Source organism: Lepisma saccharinum, chromosome 3 (genome assembly GCF_977018435.1).
Source record: "Lepisma saccharinum chromosome 3, izLepSacc3.1, whole genome shotgun sequence".
NCBI classification, from domain to species: domain Eukaryota; kingdom Metazoa; phylum Arthropoda; class Insecta; order Zygentoma; family Lepismatidae; genus Lepisma; species Lepisma saccharinum.
In genome coordinates this window covers 54,745,154-54,766,543 of record NC_139231.1, presented here as the reverse complement: position 1 = coordinate 54,766,543, position 21,390 = coordinate 54,745,154, and the positions used below count along the sequence as shown (strand labels likewise).

The window sequence follows — 21,390 nt, the reverse complement described above, 5'->3', positions numbered from 1 at the left end:
ACGTCAGCTGCGGAGAGCATGATGGGAAATCTGGGCAAACAGCACGTGCTCCGGCACTCAGTCCGGCAAACCAGAGCAAGCGTGAAGCGAAGCAAATGCTGCGTGCATTAAAAATGACCCGATGTTTAACATTTTTAATTGTATTATTGTATATTTTCAAATGAAGTTTCCTTTTGGTGAATTCATGCGTTGTGTGTGCCATTGTTTATTTATTAATTGTGAGAGAACATCATACTTTTATACAGTTTCGTCGGTGGTTAAGATGGCGTGATTTTTCCAATCCAGTGTGAAATATGAATCGTATTTTAAAGGCAAGTACTGAGTTTATGGCTAGCGTTATATGACTTTTACGTTACTCTTTACATCCGCATGCTTTGCAACGCGTGTGGTTGTTGAACGATCTCTAATAATGTTCACAGAAAGTTTGAAATACTGTTTATCAATCAGCGGGTGTCTTCGAAGTATGCGCATATCTGTATATACTTTTCAGCATATCTTCTATGCCTGTCTCACTCTCAATACACATACGAAAAGTGACAGTGATACGTTACGGCCTTAAAAAATATAGTACACAATTTTTTACTTCGGAACATTTCTATAAATTATCTATTTCACGAGACAACGTTTGTTTTAATTTGCCTTTTTTTAAATATATTTTTAATTTTCTTTAAAATTCCATCCAGCGGGAATCGAATTTCGGATCCTTCGATTACAAGGGAATCACTGCACTATCGGATAGATCCGATTGATTCCATGAGAAACGGCTCCATCGTCATGTATTTTTTTCTTATGTTACATGGCTTTATACAACGTTGTTTTGTGGCAAATAGCAGCTTTTTGGATACTGTAGTCATTGTTGAAGTCTACGTTTGGTACATAATCTAATGTGAAAGTGTACATTTGGTTTATAATCGTTGGGTTAAAGTTACAGTGGTGTAAGTCACTTTTTAAAAAAAAGAGAGACACAGAAACCAGATCGAGATAAGCCAATCTGTTAACAGAAAACGTGAAGTAAGTCAGAGATTCATTCAACTGTCAACAGATGACAGTTTAAGGTCTAGTGATGAAGGAAACAGCTGTTGTGTTGATCAGCAAAGTGCTGTGAGTCAGACTCTTTTTACTATAATAAAAAGTGACTTACACCACTGTAACTTTAACCCGTCCATATTTGTACCTGAATCACTGCCACAAAAGCTGTGAGCGCAATGCTTATCAAACGTGTTTTCAACACGCTCCGTCTGTGCTGCGAAATGTTTGCCGGAATCATGGCCGCAGGCGTGCTTTCGTGCAATGAATTGTGGGTGAAGTTGTTCGCTGAATACAGGGTAAGTCAAAATGATGGACCCGATTTCAGACATTTACTCTGTGAAATATAATAAACAAATGTTATTGTGAGACATGTGCTAAGAAAGGTAAACTGTCAAAGTTTTTTTCAAACAAATCACAAGTGTTCTATGTGAGTACCTCCCGTAACACGGCACACATCAAGCCGATAGTCTATCTCCTGCCAAACCTTGTGTAGCATGTTGCTATCAATATCAGCAATGGCTGCTGTGATGCGGGCACGCAGGTCAATGTTGTTGGAAGTGGTGGTACGTAAACATGATCCTTGACAAAACCCCACATGAAGAAATCACATGGGGTCAAGTCGGGGGAACGAGGTGGCCAATGAAGGAGAGGTCGATCCTCCGGAGATGCACGGCCTATCCAACGTTGTTCCAATGCCCATTGAGATGGTCCCGAACGCTGCCATGGTAATCCGCAGGGGCACCATCCAATTGGAGAATGAAATCTACGCTATCCTCTGCAAGCTGTGCAAGGAGCCATAGTTGCAGCATATCAAGGAAAAGAAGTTCTGTCACAGTACGTTCGTGGAAGAAAAAGGGCCCATTTATCTTTTCATGGGAAATAGCACATAGGTATTCACTTTGGAAGAATCGCGTTCGTGTTCCAAAAATTCTTGGGGGTTAGCAGTTCCCCAAATCCTGACGTTGTGTCTATTCACTTTACCTGAAAGGTGAAATGTTGCTTCATCACTGTAAATTAATCTCTGAGAATCCAATCGTTTCCATAATTGCGAGAAACTCAGCACAGAAGGACGCGCGCAAAGCATAAACAGTGTATTTTAAGGCTTGAACTAGTTGCAAGCGGTAGAGTTTCATTTGTAAACGTTTCCGCAGAACCGGCCAGACAGTTTTCTGTGGAAGTTGAAGCTCTCTCGCTGCCCGGTAGGTGGACTCCTGTGGACTCCGCACGAAACATGTGCGCACTCGTTCCACTGTCTCTTCCCCAGTCGACGGACGGCCAGTCGATTTTCGTTTACAGACGCAGCGCGAATCTCTGGAATGTTCATACCACTTACGAATGGCCTTCCCCGTAGGTGGTTCTCTCCGATATTTGGTACGAAAATGCCGTTGCACACTAATCACAGACGTGTTCACATGATAATCAAGCACACACAAAGATCTCTGTTCTCCAGTCAATGCCATTTTCCTGCTCGCTGCCAGCTGCTGACTCTATAAAGTGGAAACACTGCATGGAAACTAAACTTTGAAAGTTAACCTTTCGAAGCGCATGTCTCAAAATAACATATGTTTATTAGATTTCACAGAATAAATTTCTGTAATCGGGTCCATCGTTTTGACTTACCCTGTATCATGGGCGGGATATTCCAACCTTGTTTACGATGTTACTGTGCCGTATTCAGTTGTTTAACAGAAACACACGTTCATCCTCGAATTTTCCGAGAAAGAACAGAATGTGCGCTTCATGGCACGGAAATCGATAATTATTGTTGATCAGAAGATACCGCGAAAGTAAATAGTGCCAACATTAATGAATAAAGCAAATATTACAGAGTGTGCAGTGAACATTTCCTCTGGGGTAAGTTTATATGCCACCTTTCTCTGTGACTTTTAGTATTGGGTTGGTGCGAATGAAATGTCCGCTTTGACGTCTGGTGGGAAACTCACCTCAACAAACACAACACAGGGATTGACTGAGCTCACAGGTCTAACGTCATAAACTCCGTATACGTTCAGCAAACAGGCTGGAGCACCCAGACAGTCAGGAGGCAGTGTGTTGCTGAACAGGGTCGTCTGAAAGTGCACCATAGAGAACACATAATTGCGAGTGATTTGTCTTTACGAATTCAAACTGGGACATTCTGCTCAGCAAGCAACCAAAAACACTAACAGTGCATTTGGCCCAGGCATGGTAAATGAACGGACCATTCGCCGCTGGTTTGTCAAATTTCGTTCCGGTGACACAGCATTGCAAAATGAACCCAGTGGTCATCGACCAACATCATGTTCGGATGAGCTCCTCAGGAACCCCGTGGAAACGGACCCTCGGAAAAGCGTTCGTGCCATTGCAGACGAGTTAGGCATACACCATACCACTGTCGTTTGGCGGCTCCGTGCGATCAGTAAAGTGAAAAAGTTGGACTCATGGGTACCACATGATTTGACACCGGTCAACAAGACTCGCCGCCTGGAGGTGTGCAGTTCTCTGAGTGTAAGGAATAACTGGGATGGTTTCCTGCATCGGATTGTCACTTCAGATGAAAAATGGATCTGCTATGACAATCATAAACGATAAGGACAATGGTTGGATCGTGATCAACGTCCAGGGCGGTTTCCGAAACCACCTCTCCACCCACGGAAGGTGTTGTTGCTGGTATGGTCGTCTATGGGTGTGATCCATCATGTCTTTCTCAGGCGAGGTGAAACCATCAGTGCAAATTGTTACAGTGTTGAACTCCATGAAATGCACCACAAACTTCTCCGCAAGCATCCAGCAATGGTCCACAAACATGGTGTCCTCGTGCTGCACGACAATGCTTACCCACATGTCGCACAAAGGACGGTGCAGGCTCTCCACGAGTTGCAATATGAAACCCTTCCTCATCCAGCATATTCTCCCGACCTCTCTTCCATTGACTACCATCACCTCCGGCATCTCGATTACTTCCTGACAGGAAAGACCTTCGCTGATGATCGGGCGGTGCAACATGCCGTTGAGGAGATCTTTGCGTCGCAGACTCCAGACTTCTTTCGCCATAGAATCCAATTGTTGGCTGAGCGATGACAAAAGTGTGTGGCTGCAGACGGCGACTATTTTGATTAACCAGGTATTATAGTTTTGAATTTTTTGGCCTTTGGCAATGACGCACCTTGGCCGGACATTTCACTCGCACCAACCCAATACAAATGGATCGAACTGATGTGTTTTATCATACTTGCAATAGCGTTTCTTTGTTGTTGTTTTTTTGGAAGAAAGGTGCTGATACTTCCGATAAGTTTGATGATAAAAATTATAATATTCAAAGCTTAATTCATCTTGATAATTTGTACGTTTGCACTTGATTATTTATTATATTTCGTTCGTTAAAGCAAACTGTTATTAATTGTTATTCGATCCATGAGAAAATGTGCCGGTAGTAGGCTTTACGTACTGCCAGGAAAAAAAACACTGCTATAAAAAGTATCCCAAATTGATTGATTGGTTTGGTTTATTTTACTTCGCTTTTATGCCAGTTTTGGCTAATCGTGAAGACGAGGCTGAGTGATGGTATGTTGAAACTGATAAAAGCAAAACTTACCAGAACACCGATGCTCAGACTGGGATTCGAACCCGAGACCCCTGGCATCGTAGCGCGCTGTGTTAACCACTCCGCCACGGAGGCCGGTATATCCCAAATTGTTAAAGCAAGGAGTGAAATTACTGTTTTTGAGCAACTCAACATTTTAAGTTACAGCGCTTGGTAAAACTTCGATAGCGTCCCAACACCTCTCACTCGTTTACTTCGTCATTTTTAACATTCGTAATTACCTATTCTGCATTGCGAAAGATTCTTCAAGGTGATATTTTGCTTTTTTCACGAAAAAAGTTCAAATTCTTGACAAAGAGTAATTATTAATCCATTGACGTTAGCCCCACAAACCATCCACGGGTAGCTCCAAAAACCATTGACGTTAGCCCCAAAAATTCACGATAGCCCCACGAACCATCACGGGGACGAGGTATGCCTACGAGGTTAGGTTAGGCCTGTTAGGTTAGGTTCCATTAGCACTCCTTTCGTTCAATTTAGCATATACGGACAACATCGGTTTTTCTCGATGAAAGAAAATACCAACAAGAACTTCTAAATGCTACAGAAACTCATTTCGGTAAGTAGCTTCTTGAAGAAATCCGTTGGGACGCCATCGAAGTTTTACCCAGCGCTTGAACGAACCTTAAAGGGAAACAGAGACGATAATGGCAGAGCCTTGAAAATATTACTAGTAAATCTGTACTGGATGTAAATATTTCAAGCCGAATCCGAACCATTAATAAATACGAAAACGAATTGATTCCAGGTAGCTGGGTCAAGTAATTAAACACACGTGAACTAGAGTTGGCCAAAGGTTTAGGCCCCTTTTCATTTCGTTATCGTCCACTTCATATGGATCTACACCGCAAAACTTCGCTTTTTCTCCATATCTTTTTGTGTCCACTGCGGAAAGAGATTGAACACGAAAAATTAACGCCATTTGCAGATGGCACAACATTGTCATTAATTCTATGCAATGTTTTACCGAAATTTTACACATTACTAACAACAAACGTACAGTTGGCGCAAGTGTAACGAACGCTACGTGCAAAGAGAATGGATCCCATTCTCCTACGTGGTGGGTATTTCCTTGCAGACGACAAACAACTAGGCCGCAAAAATGGCGGCGGTGCGAATCCTGACGTCACATGAAACCAGGGGGCGCGAGGGGGTGCTGGCGCACCCCTTAATTTTCTTCCGAACCCCCTACGTTCAGCTAAAAACACTAACCCTTAGAGTGTAATATTACGTGTGTCATGTCGTCATATTGAGCGCCGAATGTTAAGTACTGAAGTAAGAAGTAAGACCGTTATTATTACAACAGGCAAGCACTGAAAGAGATGCCGATAGAGGCGGCAGCTTCTGTAAACAGCAGCGGCCGTTTTTAATTTCGTCAGCATTGTTGTTATGAATATTTCTTCATTTGTTTCTTCAAGTGGTCTGTTTGGTTTTCGATAATTGCCTATAGCTTAATGTGAGTTGTTTATTTAGCTCTTGTTCTTCCTCGCACTGAAGCAAAAATTTCAGCTGCTTTCAAAGGTAAGGTATCGGGAAATTGTAGTTAATGCGAGTTGTAACGTGAAGGGTAGTTTTCTTGTTAACACGTTCTATGTATTTGTTCCACGTAACATGTCTAATAAACGTACCATTTTAGGCTTTTTTTTTTTAAAAAAAAAAAAAACTGTTAGGAAGATGCCCAATGTTCACGAACAAATTTTATAGTTCGTTGTTGGGGATAGTGCGGCAGAAGGGATTTTAACGGAGACGAAGTTGCTGTGCACATCGCATTTTGTCCTGAAGTAGCAGACGGAAGGTACTATGTATTTTGTAGTACCTCCATTGGTTACATTGAAAATGTTCAAAAATTGTTTTTAAAGAGAAGGGCAATTTCATTTTGTATTTCACTACATAGTTCAATAAGACTGTAACCTGTATCTGAATGTTTGCACTGTATGGCCATTATCTTGGAGTATAAGACTTAACCCTTTATGGACGGCATAATGAATCAAAATTGTAAAAAAAGAAATTTCTGCCTCATTACATTTATTATTGGACCATTTGAAAAAATATACATGAAAAATTCAAAATATTTCATTTTCAAATGAAATTTTGAAATGTTACAAATATGCGACATCAGGCACCTCTAACATGGAAAATTGTTAAATTAGTTCCTGAATTACCTTATTCTGTGTGAAATATCAGAAAACAGTTTCTCTTTTTTTCTAAACACAAATATGCCTTACACTTCTGGCATTGTATGTATGGCATGCTTTTGCAATTGGGTAATTTGCAACGCCCTCTTTTATCAGAACAAACTGGCCAATGGCCAATTTGGTCAGTTTTGATTTGCTTCTGTGGAATATGTTTTGAAGCATGTCCCTTCATTTTCTTTCTTGTGTACTCACTGTCTACATTTGTCGATGGACGTCCTTTTCTCTTCAACAAGCTTTTCTCTTCCCTACAAAGACTATCTACAATTGAAGCTTTGAATTCAAAAAGTGAAAGCTGATTTTTCTGTGGAACACCATAGAATTGACAATCTCTTCTGTATAATAGCCAGGAAGTAACAACCACCAAATCCAGAAAGTGAAAAAATAAACGATGATAGTATTTTTTAGACACGATCGTAATTCTATACAGAGCAATTAGAGAATCTAATAAGTCAACCCCCCCATGAATTTGTTATACATAAGTACAATGGAAGGGCAATCAACATCAATTCTCTCTTTTTTTTGTCTGTCCCATCTTTTTACTTTTCCAACCTGTTGGGCTGAGGCAAATGTTGATGTTAAAACAACAGGCCTGCTATCGAACCATTTTACTGCTCGCAAACTAACACCATCAATTATAGCTTGCTTTTCGTCAAATGCTCCCTTACCTTTTACTTTCAGTTCTTTATCACTTAGGAAATTACAGTTCCCAATTCTATTTGGACGTGCTGTACCCAAGCAGAATTTTTTTCTCTTTGCAAGTTCATTCATTAGTTGTACTGAATTGAACCAGTTATCAAAATACAACAAATGGTTGACATTTGGAGGAATGACCTCAGCCAGACGAAGTACAACATTACCACTTACCCCTAAACTAATCAAGGGCTGAATAATGTATGGATAATAAATCGTACATCTGCAAAGTGAAGTCAGAGACCCTTGGGATAAAAATTTGGTTTATCTGATGATAGGGTGATCTCACAAATATTTCCTGAGAACCCAAACAAATATTTCGAGTAACAAAAGAATACTAGCACCAGGATTCGAACCTGCACATTTCAAATCATTAGTGTATCTGTTTGAAAGCAAACTTGCAGTTAGCTTCTTATATATTTGTTTGAAATGTGAAATATAAATTTGCTACAACTGTGTTGAGCCCCTAATATCTCCGCCCCTGAATTCATCTTCAGCTTCACTATAACATATTGTGATAGAAAGAAATTTACTTTGATATCACTTCTTGAAAATTAAACAAATATTCTTTTACTTTGAAAATAACTAAATGTGAAGAAATTTTTGGAAAATATTGAGTTTCACAATGTTTATGAAGGATAAGGAAAAAAACAATGGTTAGTTGTCGGATGTATCAAATATGTAACATTAAGATAAATGCCCATAAAAAACTACTACATGGACATAGACTACGTTAAAACGTATTGCAAACTTTAAACATGATATTAGCACAAACAAATAATATTTTTTGTAATAACTAACAATAAACATGAGAAAGAATAAAAAATACTCACTTTTATGGATAACGCAGTTACGCATGCGTGACTCTGCGAACAATTCAGCCAGTCTGTATATTTCACACAGAAGCCGCAAGGTGCCACCACTTGTTGCACGCAAACAATGGAGCGTATCAGATATGCAACAAGCGGCTGTTTCATTCAAACGTAAGTTGGATGTTCAGAAAACCGTTAACATTGAAACGTTGCAAATATGTTTTTCTTTGCGCTGTTGATACACGGTTGTGTTGTCCGTCATACTTGATCGTCCTCTTTTCCTCAAGTCGCATTGGAACAAAAAATTCAGTTTCTTTCAAGTATCATCAGGTCGTTCTCTGGAAATTATTTAACTCGAGTTGTATCGTGACGATAGTTACCTCGTTACTTCGTTCTATTTGAATTTTTAAAAGACTGTTACGAGGAGAGCAAAATTTCGCGATGAAATGTTATAGTTCGTTGTTGTGGACATTGCGGCTCAAGGGATTTTAACTAAGAAGTTGCTGTGCACTCAGCGTTTTGTCCTGACACTACAGGTGTCAAGCAGTAATTAAAGCCAAAGGATACGCATCAAAGTATTAGAACTGTCAGTCAATTTGCTCTGAATATACTTTTTTCTTTTATATTGTTAAGTGTACGAATAGAAAAGTTGTATAAAAAATAGCATGTATCTCTTTCAGTTTCATTTAATTTATTATTGTCATTGGTTATACAGAATTTGGGTAAGATTTTATGTTCCTAATGATATTAGTTATTGAATTGTAAAGAAACAATTTCAAAAGAGTGTATTTCCTTTCAGATATTAAAGCATTTTCTTTGAAAATCCGTGTGTACGAATAAGAATGGTACATACTGTATAATACTTGTCTTCCAATAAGTTCAGAGGAAATTATATAACAACGGCTAAACGAATAAATTTTTCATTATTTAATTTTAATACTTGATAAATCTTTCGGGGGGGTCCGGACCCCCTGGAACCCCCCTAAATACGTCCTGGCTGGACAGGTACCTGAACATGTACTAAACTATCGATACTCATGAAATGGATGGCCACACACACAAATTGGGTGTTACGATCTTTAACATTGAACCGGCAGAGACATAATTAGAGAAAGGGAATTAATTACCTGTCTCGTCCTAAAAATGTTGTTCAGCCCCGTCCTCTCAATGTTCCTCCTCCGTTCCAAGCCAAACACCGACTGTCCTCTCTCCTCACCTCCTACCTTTCGCTCTCTCCCCCTCTTTTCTCTCCCCTACTTCCTTGTTACAACTCATGATACTGGAAATGTATACTGCTGTCGTAAACGCATTCTTTGTATATCCTACCTTCTACGAAGGCCAGGGTAGCTCAAGAAAGCGAGGTACACTACGGTAGTGTAGTTATAATTTCTCTCTCTGGTAATTTACAATGCATTAGAGAAAACAAAAAAATTGCGAGCGAAGCGAGCAAGAAAATTGTACGATATGTATTTTTATTTGTATAAAATTTGATATAGAGGAGGCGCAATTGCCCCTCTGTGCCCCCCTGCAGGTGCTCTTGACCGTCTGGAAGAAATAATGTAAGAAAGACGTGAAAACTAATTTAATCTTGAGTATCCTCTTGTCCTGCTACTCTTAGATTATGCTAGTCTTGCTTTCTTTTACCTCAATGTTTGTCCTCTAGAATTGATTTCCGTCCAAGGTTGTGGAGGGGCAGTGCCCGTTGCGCCCTGTGCCTGCGCCACTGCACCCCATTCCCCCGTACTTACTCTGATCTTTAATCAGCTTGAAAATACTTAATTTTCTTTAAGAATATTATATATTTAATAACGGCGATAAGATTCCTCTACTCTAAATTTTTAGGTGAAAGTATAATAATGTAGGGATATGGACGTCTGGAAGGATGGCCACACCTCCCCCTTAGAATTCGAATGTCACAAACTAAAATTATATATTTCACACGTATAATTTGATTTCAGTCATAGTAATTTACATTAATACGATAATTTCAAATTCATGTGGTGTGTTTTAAGGGGGAACACTATTATCATGGTAATATATGCCCCATGGAAAAATACCTTGCTTGTCCCACCGTGGAAAAAAACCTACGGATGTCCATGATTGGGGGGGGGGAATTGCCCCCTCTTGCCCCCACCCGTGCGCACGCCTATGCCGGAGAGTTGTGTTGATCACATCACCTCCTTTATGGACAGGGGCGGCGCCAGGAAGGCCCGAGGGGGTTGCTTTCGCACCCCTTAATATTCTTCCGCACCCCCTTCAGCACCGCCTAAGTTCAACTGAAAACACTAACCCCTACAATGTCATATTATGTCATGTCGTCATACTGAGCGCCGAATGTTAGGTACTGAAGTAAGACCGTTATTACTGTATGCAACAGGCAAGCACTGAAAGAGATGCCGATGTACATGCTTTCCTGTACTGGCGGCAGCCTCTATAAAGATCAGCTGCCGTTTTTTTCTTTCGTCAGCATTGTTATGCATTTTTTTCTTCTCTTGTTCCTTCAAATGGTCAGTTTGTGGTTTTCGATAATTGCCTATAGCTTAATGTGAGTTACGTTCTTATTTTTTATTTTTTGCATATTTGATAAACCATTTTCCGTCTGCTTGTTCTTCCTTGCACTGAAGATAAAATTTCAGTTGCTTTCAATGTATCACCAAGTCGTGCTCGGTAAATTATTTAATGCGAGTTGTAACGTGAAGGGTAGTTTTCTTGTTAATACGTTCTATGTAACATGTCTAGTAAAGATAGCATTTCAGGCTTTTTCAAAATCTTGATTGCCCATGTACAGCTGACACAGTTCTCACACCAGAGACCCTTCTCATTCTCATGCGTGGGAGATATGGACGAAAGTGAAATTAGTGCCGATCTGACACCGAGATTATGTTGCGGTTCCCTAAGATAGCATAACGATCCATATACATGTCATCGCCCATCACGATTTCCTTGTTTGCGACATATCCGTTAAGGAAAGTGTGAGAATTTTTAGGGAAAAAGAAGTTGTAAATAATAATAATAGCTTTTCGTGGGAGATCTTGTCTGTTAAACAGATTTTATGACGTGAAAAATCTTCTTTCTGTCATTATTTTAGTAAAAAAAAGTGTGTACAATGTAGAATAAGAATTAGTAAAGATTTCTTAGATTTCTTATTGTTTCAATTTCTTGGTTTAATTTTCGTTTAGATATAATACCTGTTGTGACTCGTCAGTCTAGTAATGACCCCTGACGTGTTTCTAATCTTCAAAAGGTGATTATCTTCAAGCCCAGTGCCATGCTTCATCCAAATTAGATACATTCCCCCATTTCAATGTTGTAGAAATGTATATGCCACTGAGGGTTGAGTTTAAAGTGTTCATCAATTTCAGCTAATCATAGTTCATCTTTATTGTCTCGATTAGCCACAACAGAAGAACAGCAACGTAGCGTAATATAACTACAAACACACACAAAAAGAAATGTGTGTATATAACGAAATGATACATCCCAAAGGGAGAAGAGAATAAAGACGAAGAACGATATATACCTTATCTGCAGTGGCGACGATTGGCTTCCAAAACTGGGTGGGCATGGGGGGGGGCAAGGCCAGTTTACTTTCCTTTCGTACATAAGGTTTAGCATAGTGCGGGGGCAAAATGGTGAAAAGTGAGGGGGGCAGTTGCCACCCACGCCCTTCAAATCTCTGCCACTGCTTATCTGTGATATGAATCCAATATCGATGCTTTCACAGAAGGTTACTACTACTGTGAAGTCTGCCCAAATTCTATATTTATCATGATCAGTCTAAAATTTCCGTCATTGGTTCAATGTGAAATCAATTTACCTAACTGAAGTTTACATTTAACTTTAGTTACAGAGACTAATAGGGTCTTGATGATATCATAACGAATGTCTAGATCAGTTTAGCAGACCAATACACTAAGGAGGAATAACAAGGAATCTCAAACAGACTAATTTTTCTTTTACTCAAACTTCAACAATAAGTTGTTGCGTCTTGCTGCAAGGAAAAACTGAGGAGAAATGACCTCTTGCTTCATTCTTTTGAAGTGACACTTTAACAGGTGGATGATTTCATGCGAAAAGCTAACCAGCCATTCCCTGTAAGGAAATGTCAGACAATGCCTAAGTTTGTAGTTATCCTAAACGCAATAATATTTAGTTGTAGTATTGTTTACCTCCAGGTAAAAAAAAAAAAAAAATCACGTTTTGGCTTATTATTCAACTTGTATGGCACTAAAGAACATGAAACATGTGTCATACTCTTTAGAAATGTCCATTCTTTGAAAAGAATAGAATACTAAAGTTCGCGCCTTCTTCCCAAATAGCGGGAGAAGTGGGGGCAAACTCCAGATGTTTATGGTTTTTTTCATTGAAATTTGGGGGTCGCGCCCCCCAAACCTCCTTCCTCGGTTCAGCGTTCTGAATTGTACACGGTTGCATGCTCTGATGTTTTAGCTGCAAAACAAAAGTTATCCGAAGTAGATTGCTCCCATAGTGCCAGAGTTATAACAATTTTCTGAGCAATATGCAAATTACCTAAGGAATCTCATTGTTCACTTGTTCACTGCAGTTAGTCAACCAACAGAGTGAAATGATCAACATTTTGCTTTGTTGGGATTTACAGAGCTGTCCTGTCATGGCTCTATGAGTGTCCCACAATCAGCAGAAGTGGGGTATGGTTGGTGGACTACAATGTGATCCTCCCAGCTACATCCGAGGGATCCGCTGACCAACGACAGGTGCGGTCCTCCATTCATATTGGGGGTTAGGCGTAGATCTGACAACTCTGCACTGTAAAAAGACATGTCAAGAAACAGCAATATAAGGCCATGGATGTTCCCAAGGTAAAATATTCCGGAGGTAAAATAGTCCCCCATTCGGATCTCCGGGCGGGGACTACTTTGGGAGGTTCCTGGACTAAGGATAAGATCTACATTAGGAATAAGGATATTAAATTAGGCAGCTGAAATGTTCTGAGCCTTTACCGGCCTGGGGCATTTCAGTGTACAGCTAATGAGATAGTTAAGTATAAATTAGATGTAGTAGCTGTCCAGGAAGTTAGGTGGCCAGGAGAAGGGAATTGTAAAACTAAAAATTATACTTTTTTCTATGGTGGTACTGAAAATCATAATTTTGGAACAGGCTTTTTCTTAAATAATAGAATTATCTCGGCTCTTAAAACAGTAGAACTTATTAATGATAGGATATAATATGCAGTTTTACAGGTAGGTGGTGTAAAATTATTTTAATAAACATACATGCACCAACGGAAAATAAAGATGATAATACTAAAGATGATTTTTATACAGAGTTAGAACAGGTCTTTGATAAATGTTCTCAGTATGATATGAAAATTCTGTTAGGTGACTGTAATGCACAGATTGGCAAAGAAGAAACATTTAAACCCACGATTGGTAAAGAAAGTCTCCATGAATTAAGTAATGATAATGGTATAAGATTGATTACTTTTGCAACCTCAAAGAATTTAATTGTGAAAAGTACCACTTTTAAACATAAAGATATCCATAATATACCTGGTCTTCTCCAGATGGTAAAACTCATAATCAGATAGATCATATTCTCATTGATAAGAGAAGGCATACTAGTATAATTGACGTTCGTACACATAGAGGTTCTGACTGTGCCAGTGACCATTATTTAGTAATTGCTAAATTAAGAGAAAGACTCGCAGTGATAAATCATAAGCAACAAAATCTAAAAGTTATAAAATTTAATACAGGAAAATTTGCTGATGAAAGAATTAAGAAAGATTACAAAATTAAACTGTCAAATAGATTTGATGTTTTGCAGGATTTAAATGATGATTAAAATATAAATGAAACAGACGTAAATAAGAATCGGGAGCACATAAGTAATGCAATAGAATCAGCAGCTAAAGAAAGTATAGGATACCATAAACGAAGAAAAAGTAAAACATGGTTTGATAATGAATGTCATAATATAATAGAAATAAGAAATCAGGCTAGACTTAGGTGGTTAAATAACTCTGATGATACAAATCTAAGCAATTATAATAGAATAAAGCGAGAAGTTAACCGCACGTTTAGAAGTAAAAAAAAGAGATTACTTGAAAAGCAAAATTAACGAAATTGAAACAAACAGCAAAAACAAAAATATCAGAGATTTATATAAAGCTGTAAATGAATTTAGAAAGGGGTGGCAACCTAAAGTAAACTTGATAAAAGATAAAGACGGTGATTTTCTATCTGACCCAAGCGATATTCTAAATAGATGGAAGAACTACTTTAATGACCTTTTAAATGTTCATGTAGGAGATAAATCAGAAGTAAATGAAGTACACACAGCAGAACCTTTAGTTCCAGAACCTAACTTGACTGAAGTTAAAGATGCTATTAAAAGGCTAAAGAATAACAAAGCACCTGGCATCGATTTAGTACCAGCTGAGTTAATTAAATATGGTGGGAATTCGTTAATATGTCAAATTCATAAATTAATTTGTTTAATATGGAATAAAGAAGAAATCCCTCAACAGTGGAAAGAATCTATAATTGTTCCCGTGTTTAAGAAAGGTGATAAAATGAACTGCAATAATTACCGTGGAATTTCTCTACTCTCAACAACATATAAAATATTATCTAACATTCTTTTAACAAGACTAACCCCATATGCTAATGAAATTATAAGTGATTATCAATGTGGATTTAAACGTAACAGATCAACTACAGATCAAATTTTTCACATCAGACAGACACTTGAAAAAAAGTGGGAAGATAATCAAAATGTCCATCAGCTATTCATTGATTTCAAAAAAGCATATGATTCGGTCAAAAGAGATAAATTATATAATATATTAGTAGAGTTTGGAATACCTAAGAAGCTTGTTAGTATGATAAAAGTGTGCACCAGTGAAACAGAAAGTAAAATTCGTGTGGGTATTAATGTGTCTGACAAATTTACAATTCATGATGGGTTAAAACGAGGAGATGCATTATCTCTATTGCTCTTTAGTTTTGCCTTAGAATATGCTGTTAGGAAGGTAAAAGAAACTAAAGAAGGACTAAAATTAAATGGTATGACTCAGTTGTTAGCATATGCAGATGATGTAGACTTATTAGGGGATGATATAAATACAATTAAGAATAATGCTAAAGTATTTGACAAAACTGCTAATGAGATAGGTTTGGAAGTTAACAAAGAGAAAACTAAATATATGCTTACAGGCCGAAACCAAGTGTGAGGTAATAATCAAAATCTAATTATTGATAACAACTCGTTTGAACCAGTTTCCAAATTCAAATACTTAGGAGTAATATTAACAAATGGAAATGATATTAAAGAGGAAATAAAAAGTAGGCTTAATTCAGGAAATGCATGTTACTTCTCTCTTCATAAACGTTTGTCTTCTCGTTTAATATCTAAGAAACTAAAAGTTAAAATATACAAAACAGTAATTTTGCCTGTAGTATTATATGGGTGTGAAACTTGGTCCCTTACATTGAAAGAGGAACATAAATTTAGAGTATTTGAAAATAAGATCCTTAGGAAAATATTTGGACCTAAAAGGGATGAGGAGACAGGTGAGTGGAGAAGGTTACATAATTTAGAACTACATAATTTGTATTCATGTCCAGATATTATTAGAATAATTAAATCAAGAAGACTTAGGTGGGCAAGCCATGTGGCACGAATGGGAGATGAAAGAGGAGTTTACATCATTCTTGTTGGGAAACCTGATGGTAAGAGACCTGTAGGAAGGCCAAGACGAAGATGGAGCGACAACGTTGAGATGGACCTAAAGGAAATCGATAGGGATGGAAAAGAGTATATAGATCTTGCTCAAGATAGGAACAGATGGAAGGCCTGTGTTGCTGCAGCCATGAACCTTCGGGTTTAAGAAGGCTAGAGAGTTAGTTAGTTAGTTATTTAGGAAGAGGCCCAATGTTCACGAAGAAATTTTACAGTTCGTTATTGGTAATTGTGCGGCAGCAGGAGTTTTACCGAAGACAAAGTTGCTGTGCACTTCGCGTTTTGTCCTGTGGCAGACGGAAGGTATAATGTACTATATATTTTGTACCTCCATTGGTTACATTGAAAAGGTTCAAAAATTGTGTTTTAAAGGCCAGGATAATTTCATTTTGTATTTCACTACATAGTTCAATAAGACTGCAACGTGTATGTGAATGTTTAGTTTACACTGTATCACCACTTTCTTGGAGTATAAGACTTAATACATATCATCATGGACGTCCAGGAGAAGGGCAAGGGTGGGGGGCACAGCCTCCCTGGAAAATGGATGCCAATCTAAAGTTATATATTTCCCGCATAAAATTTAATTTCAGTCAGTAATGTATGTTAATCAGTTGCGGCGATTAGGGGTGCGGCTGCCCCCCGCTTTTTGCTATTATTACCCCCGCACTATGCTAAACCTCATATACCAAAGGAAAGTAAACATTCCTTGCCCCCCCCCCCCCCCGGTTTGAAAGGTTGCATGCGTGTTTCGTGTTTTCCTTATTTTCAGCATCGCACCCCCTAAAGTCCTTTCCGCACCCCCTCAGTACCCCTAGATGAATAATCCTGGCGCCGCCGCTGGCCATGGAAGTGATCGAGAATGTATTAAACCTTACCTGACCGTTCCTCCACCTCTGGATATGTTTAGATGGTGGAGGAGGCCCTAAGGCACTTTCTGCCACAAGTCAGTTTCTCAACCTCAAGAGAGAACGTCACGTCCCATTCATAACGGTGGCTTATTTTCACTTGTTTAGCAGACGGAACATGCTGAAACGTGATCAGCCCAACTACCCAGCCACCCAGAAGTTTTGGAAACACCCATCACTACAACAAAACCCGTTATCAACAATGAGCAATTCTACATGTCAAACTAGACTATTGAGTTTTCGTCTGGATTAACAGGTTACTTATTGTACATCAGGGTGCGAAATCGCTGCAGATTGGTGGGGGGAAGGAGCAGAGACACACACACACACACTATATATATATATTTCTTGAGAGATATTCATGACTGCCGAAATACTGGAAGAGCGGTGGACTATTATATATATATATATATATATATATATATATATATATATATATATATATAATGTCATTAAATATGTGTCAATTATTAAATAATCAAATTATTTTATAAAACATACAATATATTATATCGACTGTCCATTTAAAATTCGATTGCAAATTTAAGATTATATTATAGGCTACTACTAATGCAATGAACAATGCTTTGCGTGACTAAGGGGCAAAAATTAAGAAACATTAAGAAGATAATTGTTTCCTGTATAAAATTCACATCTAAATTCTATTACGTGTTTTATTAATATATTTATATACAGTACTTTGTGGTAGCTGACGAAAGGCGATGAGAAATGGTGAAGAAATAACAAGTCGGACTAATTTGTGTGTTTTTTCTAGGGATTGCTGAGTTCAGTGTTCTTAGAGATGAGGCTCTTTGTTGTCCGTTCCTTGTGCATGTTTTGGATCTTATTCCAGTAAAGTATATTCGACTCCCAAACAAATTGTTTATGTTTGTTGTTACAACCAAAACTCTCTGCCCCCCGGAAAAGTTTGGTGGGGGGGGGGAATTTCAGGACAAGATCGTTGGTGGGGAGGAATCCCCCCTGTCCCCCCAGGATTTCGCACCCTGTTGTACATGTAGAAAAGTATATTTCAGTAAGGCTCCTCGCATACTACCATATTCTTTTGGTGTTAGAAAAACCTCTTCCATCGGATGTAATAATAATTATCATTATTAAAATACAAGAAATGACTTAAAATGTAACAAATCGCGTGTGTGAGAAGGCATGCATTTATAACATTAAAAAGAAAGACATCAAGATTTGCTAGATAACCGAATATTTGGTCAATCATGAACTCTATATTAGACTGGAACGTTCGTTGCAACTGATCGCCCACGGAACGTAAAGCAACATCTCATTGTGCCCCACTTAATATAAGAAAAAAATGAAAGGATGAAATGATTAGAAATTTTTCCAGCATAGTGTAACGACAGTATAACAGTAACCATAAAGGCTTCGATAATAACGTATTTCTAGGAACAGTTGGTTAACGACTAACCTGCATATTTTGAACTATAAGATAATCTTGATATTCTTTGGTTTCGACATGCAGTTGGGTGAAACAAAAATTGTAAGTTGATGTAGGCCTAAATTCAGTAATTGACTCTTGCGAAATTAATATTATTGTAACGTAATTTTGCTTTGCTTAATGCTTTTTAGTATTGGTTGCATAGTTATGAATATGAGAACCCAACACCAGCAGATAAATATTAAGATCAATAACATAATTTCCTTAAAATTACCAACGCAATACAGCTCTGGATCTTTATTTGATTCCATCTCTGCAAGAAAATAACGCTTCTGCAGCCAACGTGTTCTGGAAGCGCAGCATTGTCGATGTAGAGTGAGAAAGCACCAGTGCGTGGTCCAATGTAGGTTTGTCCAAGCTCCAAGTCATGGGAAATAGCTGATATTTTTGCTTATAATTACGGCCCAGGACTTTGTTATAACATTTTTTTGGCATCGGAGAGAATGCTGGGGTGAGATATTTACTTATCTGATAAAAATCAGCCGAAATAGACGAACTTGATAATGCATATTTTGACATATTTTACCAATTTCGCATTTTTACAACATATTTCTTCAATTTTCGGAGCGAATTTACAATATAGAGAAAGTCTCCAATTTTTTTAATTTTTGGTTTACTAACTAATTTTGGCCTCCTAATCACGAATGTGTTATTAAAAATCGGCAGCGAAGTCGGAAATTTGAAAAAAAATATATTTTTTTTCCAATCTTTATGAAGGTTTATATCTAGTTTTACGAACGAAATTTTATAAGTTTTACAAACGAAATGTTATAACTATGCTTGCCTAACCTAAGTTAACCTAACCTAACCTTCCGTGAATGGTTTTTGTGCAAATAATCACTCTAATACGGAATTCGTGGTTTTGTAGCACGTAAATGACGAACAATGTTTCAAAAAACATGCCATTTTTCCTAAAATCAACGGTGGAGTATTTGCGTATTTTTACAAACGAAATATTATAACTATGCTTGCCTAACATAACTAAAGCTAACCTAACGTTACCTGAAATGGTTATCCGTGAATGATTTGTGGACTAATGATCACTTTCAATAAGAAATTTATAGTTTTGCAGCACGTAACTGACCAACAACGTTTCATCAATACAGCAGACGCCATACTTTCCTGAAATCAACGTTAAAGCACTGTTGCCAAACTTACCTGTAGTTGTCCGTATATGCTAAATTGAACGAAAGGAGTGCTAATGGAACCTAACCTAACAGGCCTAACCTAACCTAGTAGGCATACCTCGTCCCCGTGATGGTTTGTGGGGCTATGTCACGTTAATAATTTTCTCTCCCGCCGAAATTATCACTTTCAACGACCAATGCTCTGAACAGTGTGGCAACGCTGTAGACGGCGCAAGGAATTTCGAACGTCATTTGTTCATCAATACAGGAGACGCCATACTTTCCTGAAATCAACGTTAAAGCACTGTTGCCAAACTTACCTGTAATAAAAGCCCGCATTCACATGTCCCTCTACCTCGGGGTTCTTAAAGCCCGCATTCCACATGTTCCTCTACCTCGGGGTTCTCAGGGTCAACATCGTCATCTTCATCTTACAGGTTGCCGTTTGTCGGATTGTATAACATTCCGGCAGGCTTGAAGAATTCTAATGTGCGGTCACATTGTAACTGAATGAAACATCGTCCGCTTCCTCTCTCGATACCCCCGAAAACCCACTGTCCCTCCACACGATGCCCCCGGTGATACTTCCGCTTTCCAAATTTGGATTCATCGATCTCTACGATTTTACCAACACCTCCTATCTTCTGACGGTTGTTGTAGAAGGAATGTTCTAAAACTTCCCGACAGAAGGAACCCCAGTCAACTCCTGTCTTGTAAGAAATGCGAGCCTCATCGCATATGACATTTAAACAACAATTGCTGACCCAAAGTCTTACGAAAATGCATACCTGTAAGATCGACAACTTTGATCTTGCAAAAAAAGTTCCTTTCCGTAGAGACACAGAGTAACCACATGGCTTTGATTTTTTTCTTAACGCACTGAACACTTTTTCCACACTTCCATGAGAACTTATCGAGGGAGGTACAGTTTTTATACAATTTCAATGCGTGCCCGCGAGGACACATGTAAGTGCCTTCTTTTGGCAAGACACCGAAATCCATTAACTTGTTTATCAGACCGCGACCCTCTTCCTCCATACTCCACTGAAATAATTGTACGACATTAACAATATTGTCACTTCTCTCTCCCGCCATTCTACAAGAACCTTCTTTTTCCACACTCCACTGAAATAAGCAAATACCACGTTAACAAACTTGTAACTTGGCAACGACTTTCCACGTTAATAATTTTCTCTCCCGCCTAAATTATCACTTCAACGACCAATGCTCTGAACAGTGTGGCAACGCTGTAGACGGCGCAAGGAATTTCGAACGTCATTTGTTCTGACATGGAACATGGTGCCCGTGTTTCTTTATGGATAATTATCGCGGTAAATAACAACGTTATTTTACAACTTCTACAAATAAATATACAATTTTAACACGCGACCCCCGTCTCGTAACTCGAGATACGTCTCTAGGAGTGCATAAGAAGTAAGTATAAGAAGTATGAAGTGAATTAGAGACTTTCTTTATATTGTACATTCTAGCCCACAATTTTCTCGTAATAAGACATATTTCTGTATAATTTCGTAATTGTCTTGCATATGATTGGTTATTTTATAATTAATTCTTCGCACCTTTAGCGCAACGGATAGTTTATATTATCGATGGCAGGATAAGGAAATTACTGACGAGGTAGTTAAAAGCAGACGCCGTCTTTTCTTACAAATACCCCCCTTTTTTATCAAGCCGACAATTGATATCTGTATGAGCATTATTGTGAAAAACCGTTCTCAGTCTTTGTTGTGCGGGCACGAAAACCACTGGACAGGAAGTAATCAAGTTTCAATTGTTCTCATTTCTTTACCTTTTTCTCGCTTTTCACAACAGTCAAAAGTAAAAATAGCATTTGG

At 38.4% G+C, this 21,390-nt stretch overlaps 2 protein-coding genes across 5 annotated transcripts in view; one reads left to right on the top strand and one right to left on the bottom strand.

Moving 5' to 3' along the window:
- The window catches only part of LOC145985789 (3-oxo-5-alpha-steroid 4-dehydrogenase 1-like), a 113,266-nt gene that overhangs the window by 50,648 nt on the left and 41,228 nt on the right, over positions 1-21,390 (bottom strand). For 2 of the 4 annotated variants that reach the window (XM_083119876.1, XM_083119872.1), the window contains exon 1: positions 9,437-9,509. The exons of 1 other annotated variant lie outside the window; for it this stretch is intronic. The gene's annotated coding sequence lies outside the window, so the exon portion shown is untranslated. Of the gene's footprint in view, positions 1-8,330; positions 8,372-9,436; positions 9,510-21,390 lie in introns of those variants that run through there. One more of the 4 variants, XM_083119875.1, reaches the window with a different exon arrangement.
- LOC145985537 (hemolymph lipopolysaccharide-binding protein-like) overlaps positions 18,433-21,390 on the top strand; it is a 58,375-nt gene continuing 55,417 nt past the window's right edge. The window contains exon 1 of the mRNA XM_083119607.1: positions 18,433-18,449. The gene's annotated coding sequence lies outside the window, so the exon portion shown is untranslated. The remainder of the gene's footprint in view (positions 18,450-21,390) is intronic.